General features: G+C 35.9%; 1 long non-coding RNA gene across 1 annotated transcript; it reads right to left on the bottom strand.

Annotated features, from left to right (window-relative positions):
• Window positions 1-4,097: 4,097 nt before the first annotated feature.
• On the bottom strand, window positions 4,098-6,400 carry LOC127703441 (uncharacterized). Its single transcript, XR_007982987.1, has 3 exons — window positions 5,773-6,400; window positions 5,217-5,401; window positions 4,098-4,841 (listed from the first exon to the last, which is right to left on the bottom strand). It is a non-coding gene; the product is annotated as an uncharacterized LOC127703441 (long non-coding RNA).
• Window positions 6,401-7,068: the final 668 nt, after the last annotated feature.

Genomic DNA, 7,068 nt, shown 5'->3' with positions numbered 1-7,068 from the left:
AATCTCTTTAAAATGGTCCAAATTTTTCTATTAGTGCCCTACCCCCCTAATCTCATTTTGTCAATTTCACAATAAAATTTTCAGTTTTTTAACCGTAACTTCAGATTTTTGAACATAAACCACTCTGGAGTTTTTCTTACACGATGCGCCAATGTCTCCTCTACAACACATTTATAGTCGTTGCCCGTCACAATCTCTTTAAAATAGTCAAAATTTTTCTTTTAGTGCCCTACCCTCCTAATCTCATTTTGTCAATTTCACAATAAAAGTTTCAGTTTTTTAACCGTAACTTCAGATTTTCGAACATAAACCACTCTGGAGATTTTCCTAAACGAAACGCCAATGTCTCCTCTACAACATCTATATAGTCGTTTCCCGTCACAATTTCTTCAAGTTGGTCTAAAATTTACTTAAATTGGCCTAACCCCCAATCTCATTTTGTCAATTTCACAATTTCCGTTTTTTAACCGTAACTTCAGATTTTCGAACATAAACCACTCTGGAGATTTTTCTAAACGATGCGCCAATGTCTCATCTACAACACCTATATAGTCGTTGCCCGTCACAATCTCTTGATATTGGTACAAAATTAACTTAAATTTGCCTACCCCCTTAATCTCATTTTGTCAATTTCACAATTTCAGTTTTTTAACCGTAACTTCAGATTTTCGAACATAAACCACTCTGGAGATTTTCCTAAACGATGCGATAATGTCTCCTCTACATTACCTATATAGTCGTTGCCCGTCACAATCTCTTGAAATTGGTCCAAAACTAACTTAAATTGGCCTACCCCCAAATCTCATTTTGTAAATTATACAATTTCAGATTTCTAACCGTATCTTCAGATTTTCGAACATAAACCACTCTGGAGATTTTCCTAAACGATGCGATAATGTGTCCTCTACAACACCTATATAGTCGTTGCCCGTCACAATCTCTTGAAATTGGTACAAAATTAACTTAAATTTGCCTACCCCCTTAATCTCATTTTGTCAATTTCACAATTTCAGTTTTTTAACCGTAACTTCAGATTTTCGAACATAAACCACTCTGGAGATTTTCTTAAACGATGCGCCAATGTCTCCTCTACAACACCTATATAGTCGTTGCCCGTCACAATCTCTTTAAAATGGTCCAAATTTTTCTATTAGTGCCCTACCCCCCTAATCTCATTTTGTCAATTTCACAATAAAAGTTTCAGTTTTTTAACCTTAACTTCAGATTTTTGAACATAAACCACTCTGGAGATTTTCTTACACGATGCGCCAATGTCTCCTCTACAACACCTATATAGTCGTTGCCCGTCACAATCTCTTTAAAATAGTCAAAATTTTTCTTTTAGTGCCCTACCCCCCTAATCTCATTTTGTCAATTTCACAATAAAATTTTCAGTTTTTTAACCGTAACTTCAGATTTTCGAACATAAACCACTCTGGAGATTTTCCTAAACGATGCGCCATTGTCTCCTCTACAACACCTATTTAATCGTTGCCAGTCACAATCTCTTGAAATTGGTACAAAATTAACTTAAATTTGCCTACCCCCTTCATCTCATTTTGTCAATTTCACAATTTCAGTTTTTTAACCGTAACTTCAGATTTTCGAACATAAACCACTCTGGAGATTTTCTTAAACGATGCGCCAATGTCTCCTCTACAACACATATATAGTCGTTGCCCGTCACCATATCTTTAAAATAGTCCAAATTTTTCTTTTAGTGCCCTACCCTCCTAATCTCATTTTGTCAATTTCACAATAAAAGTTTCAGTTTTTTAACCGTAACTTCAGATTTTCGAACATAAACCACTCTGGAGATTTTTCTAAACGATGCGCCATTGTCTCCTCTACAACACCTATATAGTCGTTGCCCGTCACAATCTCTTGAAATTGGTCCAAAATTAACTTAAATTGGCCTACCCCCAAATCTCATTTTGTAAATTATACAATTTCAGATTTTTAACCGTATCTTCAGATTTTCGAACATAAACCACTCTGGAGATTTTCCTAAACGATGCGCCATTGTCTCCTCTACAACACCTATATAGTCGTTGCCCGTCACAATCTCTTGAAGTTGGTCCAAAATTAACTTAAATTGGCCTAACCCCCCATCTCATTTTGTCAATTTCACAATTTCAGTTTTTTAACCGTAACTTCAAATTTTCGAACAAAAACCACTCTGGAGATTTTCTTAAACGATGCGCCATTGTCTCCTCTACAACACCTTTATAGTCGTTGCCCGTTACAATCTCTTGAAATTGGTCCAAAATTAACTTAAATTGGCCTACCCCCAAATCTCATTTTGTCAATTATACAATTTCAGTTTTTTAACCGTAACTTCAGATTTTCGAACATAAACCACTCTGGAGATTTTCCTAAACGATGCGATAATGTCTCCTCTACAACACTTATATAGTCGTTGCCCGTCACAATCTCTTGAAATTGGTACAAAATTAACCTAAATTTGCCTACCCCCTTAATCTCATTTTGTCAATTTCACAATTTCAGTTTTTTAACCGTAACTTCAGATTTTCGAACATAAACCACTCTGGAGATTTTCTTAAACGATGCGCCAATGTCTCCTCTACAACACCTATATAGTCGTTGCCCGTCACAATCTCTTTAAAATAGTCCAAATTTTTCTTTTAGTGCCCTACCCCCCCTAATCTCATTTTGTCAATTTCACAATAAAATTTTCAGTTTTTTAACCGTAACTTCAGATTTTCGAACATAAACCACTCTGGAGATTTTCCTAAACGATGCGCCATTGTCTCCTCTACAACACCTATATAATCGTTGCCCGTCACAATCTCTTGAGGTTGGTCCAAAATTAACTTAAATTGGCCTAGCCCCCCAATCACATTTTGTCAATTTCACAATTTCAGTTTTTTAACCGTAACTTCAGATTTTCGAACATAAACCACTCTGGAGATATTTTTAAACGATGCGCCATTGTCTCCTCTACAACACCTTAATAGTCGTTGCCCGTCACAATCTCTTGAAATTGGTCCAAAATTAACTTAAATTGGCCTACCCCCAAATCTCATTTTGTCAATTATACAATTTCAGATTTTTTACCGTAACTTCAGATTTTCGAACATAAACCATTCTGGAGATTTTCCTAAACGATGCGCCAATGTCTCCTCTACAACACTTATATATAGTCGTTGCCCGTCACAATCTCTTGAAATTGGTACAAAATTAACTTAAATTTGCCTACCCCCTTAATCTCATTTTGTCAATTTCACAATTTCAGTTTTTTAACCGTAACTTCAGATTTTCGAACATAAACCACTCTGGAGATTTTCTTAAACGATGCGCCAATGTCTCCTCTACAACACCTATATAATCGTTGCCCGTCACAATCTCTTTAAAATAGTCCAAATTTTTCTTTTAGTGCCCTACCCTCCTAATCTCATTTTGTCAATTTCACAATAAAAGTTTCAGTTTTTTAACCGTAACTTCAGATTTTTGAACATAAACCACTCTGGAGATTTTCCTAAACGATGCGCCATTGTCTCCTCTACAACACCTATATAGTCGTTGCCCGTCACAATCTCTTGAAATTGGTCCAAAATTAACTTAAATTGGCCTACCCCCAAATCTCATTTTGTAAATTATACAATTTCAGATTTTTAACCGTATCTTCAGATTTTCGAACATAAACCACTCTGGAGATTTTCCCAAACGATGCGCCATTGTCTCCTCTACAACACCTATATAGTCGTTGCCCGTCACAATCTCTTGAAGTTGGTCCAAAATTAACTTAAATTGGCCTAACCCCTTAATCTCATTTTGTCAATTTCACAATTTCAGTTTTTTAACCGTAACTTCAGATTTTCGAACATAAACCACTCTGGAGATTTTCTTAAACGATGCGCCATTGTCTCCTCTACAACACCTATATAGTCGTTGCCCGTTACAATCTCTTGAAATTGGTCCAAAATTAACTAAAATTGGCCTACCCCCAAATCTCATTTTGTCAATTATACAATTTCAGATTTTTAACCGTAACTTCAGATTTTCGAACATAAACCACTCTGGAGATTTTCCTAAACGATGCGCCAATGTCTCCTCTACAACACTTATACATAGTCGTTGCCCGTCACAATCTCTTGAAATTGGTACAAAATTAACTTAAATTTGCCTACCCCCTTAATCTCATTTTGTCAATTTCACAATTTCAGTTTTTTAACCGTAACTTCAGATTTTCGAACATAAACCACTCTGGAGATTTTCTTAAACGATGCGCCAATGTCTCCTCTACAACACCTATATAGTCGTTGCCCGTCACAATCTCTTTAAAATGGTCCAAATTTTTCTATTAGTGCCCTACCCCCCTAATCTCATTTTGTCAATTTCACAATAAAATTTTCAGTTTTTTAACCGTAACTTCAGATTTTTGAACATAAACCACTCTGGAGATTTTCTTACACGATGCGCCAATGTCTCCTCTACAACACCTATATAGTCGTTGCCCGTCACAATCTCTTTAAAATGGTCCAAATTTTTCTATTAGTGCCTCACCCCCCTAATCTCATTTTGTCAATTTCACAATAAAATTTTCAGTTTTTTAACCGTAACTTCAGATTTTCGAACATAAACCATTCTGGAGATTTTCCTAAACGATGCGCCAATGTCTCCTCTACAACACTTATATATAGTCGTTGCCCGTCACAATCTCTTGAAATTGGTACAAAATTAACTTAAATTTGCCTACCCCCTTAATCTCATTTTGTCAATTTCACAATTTCAGTTTTTTAACCGTAACTTCAGATTTTCGAACATAAACCACTCTGGAGATTTTCTTAAACGATGCGCCAATGTCTCCTCTACAACACCTTTATAGTCGTTGCCCGTCACAATCTCTTTAAAATAGTCCAAATTTTTCTTTTAGTGCCCTACCCTCCTAATCTCATTTTGTCAATTTCACAATAAAAGTTTCAGTTTTTTAACCGTAACTTCAGATTTTTGAACATAAACCACTTTGGAGATTTTCCTAAACGATGCGCCATTGTCTCCTCTACAACACCTATATAGTCGTTGCCCGTCACAATCTCTTGAAATTGGTCCAAAATTAACTTAAATTGGCCTACCCCCAAATCTCATTTTGTAAATTATACAATTTCAGATTTTTAACCGTATCTTCAGATTTTCGAACATAAACCACTCTGGAGATTTTCCCAAACGATGCGCCATTGTCTCCTCTACAACACCTATATAGTCGTTGCCCGTCACAATCTCTTGAAGTTGGTCCAAAATTAACTTAAATTGGCCTAACCCCTTAATCTCATTTTGTCAATTTCACAATTTCAGTTTTTTAACCGTAACTTCAGATTTTCGAACATAAACCACTCTGGAGATTTTCTTAAACGATGCGCCATTGTCTCCTCTACAACACCTATATAGTCGTTGCCCGTTACAATCTCTTGAAATTGGTCCAAAATTAACTAAAATTGGCCTACCCCCAAATCTCATTTTGTCAATTATACAATTTCAGATTTTTAACCGTAACTTCAGATTTTCGAACATAAACCACTCTGGAGATTTTCCTAAACGATGCGCCAATGTCTCCTCTACAACACTTATACATAGTCGTTGCCCGTCACAATCTCTTGAAATTGGTACAAAATTAACTTAAATTTGCCTACCCCCTTAATCTCATTTTGTCAATTTCACAATTTCAGTTTTTTAACCGTAACTTCAGATTTTCGAACATAAACCACTCTGGAGATTTTCTTAAACGATGCGCCAATGTCTCCTCTACAACACCTATATAGTCGTTGCCCGTCACAATCTCTTTAAAATGGTCCAAATTTTTCTATTAGTGCCCTACCCCCCTAATCTCATTTTGTCAATTTCACAATAAAATTTTCAGTTTTTTAACCGTAACTTCAGATTTTTGAACATAAACCACTCTGGAGATTTTCTTACACGATGCGCCAATGTCTCCTCTACAACACCTATATAGTCGTTGCCCGTCACAATCTCTTTAAAATGGTCCAAATTTTTCTATTAGTGCCTCACCCCCCTAATCTCATTTTGTCAATTTCACAATAAAATTTTCAGTTTTTTAACCGTAACTTCAGATTTTCGAACATAAACCACTCTGGAGATTTTCCTAAACGATGCGCCATTGTCTCCTCTACAACACCTATATAATCGTTGCCCGTCACAATCTCTTGAAGTTGGTCCAAAATTAACTTAAATTGGCCTAACCCCCAAATCTCATTTTGTCAATTTCACAATTTCAGTTTTTTAACCGTAACTTCAGATTTTCGAACATAAACCACTCTGGAGATTTTCCTAAACGATGCGCCATTGTCTCCTCTACAACACCTATATAATCGTTGCCCGTCACAATCTCTTGAAGTTGGTCCAAAATTAACTTAAATTGGCCTACCCCCAAATCTCATTTTGTCAATTATATAATTTCAGATTTTTAACCGTATCTTCAGATTTTCGAACATAAACCACTCTGGAGATTTTCCTAAACGATGCGCCAATGTCTCCTCTACAACACTTATATATAGTCGTTGCCCGTCACAATCTCTTGAAATTGGTCCAAAATTAACTTAAATTGGCCTACCCCCTTAATCTCATTTTGTCAATTTCACAATTTCAGTTTTTTAACCGTAACTTCAGATTTTCGAACATAAACCACTCTGGAGATTTTCTTAAACGATGCGCCAATGTCTCCTCTACAACACCTATATAGTCGTTGCCCGTCACAATCTCTTTAAAATGGTCCAAATTTTTCTATTAGTGCCCTACCCCCCTAATCTCATTTTGTCAATTTCACAATAAAATTTTCAGTTTTTTAACCGTAACTTCAGATTTTTGAATATAAACCACTCTGGAGATTTTCTTACACGATGCGCCAATGTCTCCTCTACAACACCTATATAGTCGTTGCCCGTCACAATCTCTTTAAAATGGTCCAAATTTTTCTATTAGTGCCTCACCCCCCTAATCTCATTTTGTCAATTTCACAATAAAATTTTCAGTTTTTTAACCGTAACTTCAGATTTTCGAACATAAACCACTCTGGAGATTTTCCTAAACGAT

This window comes from Mytilus californianus, unplaced genomic scaffold (genome assembly GCF_021869535.1).
Source record: "Mytilus californianus isolate M0D057914Y unplaced genomic scaffold, xbMytCali1.0.p SCAF_1, whole genome shotgun sequence".
Lineage (NCBI taxonomy): Eukaryota > Metazoa > Mollusca > Bivalvia > Mytilida > Mytilidae > Mytilus > Mytilus californianus.
The sequence above is the reverse complement of the archived record's forward strand: the minus strand, read 5'-3'. Positions and strand labels throughout refer to the sequence as shown.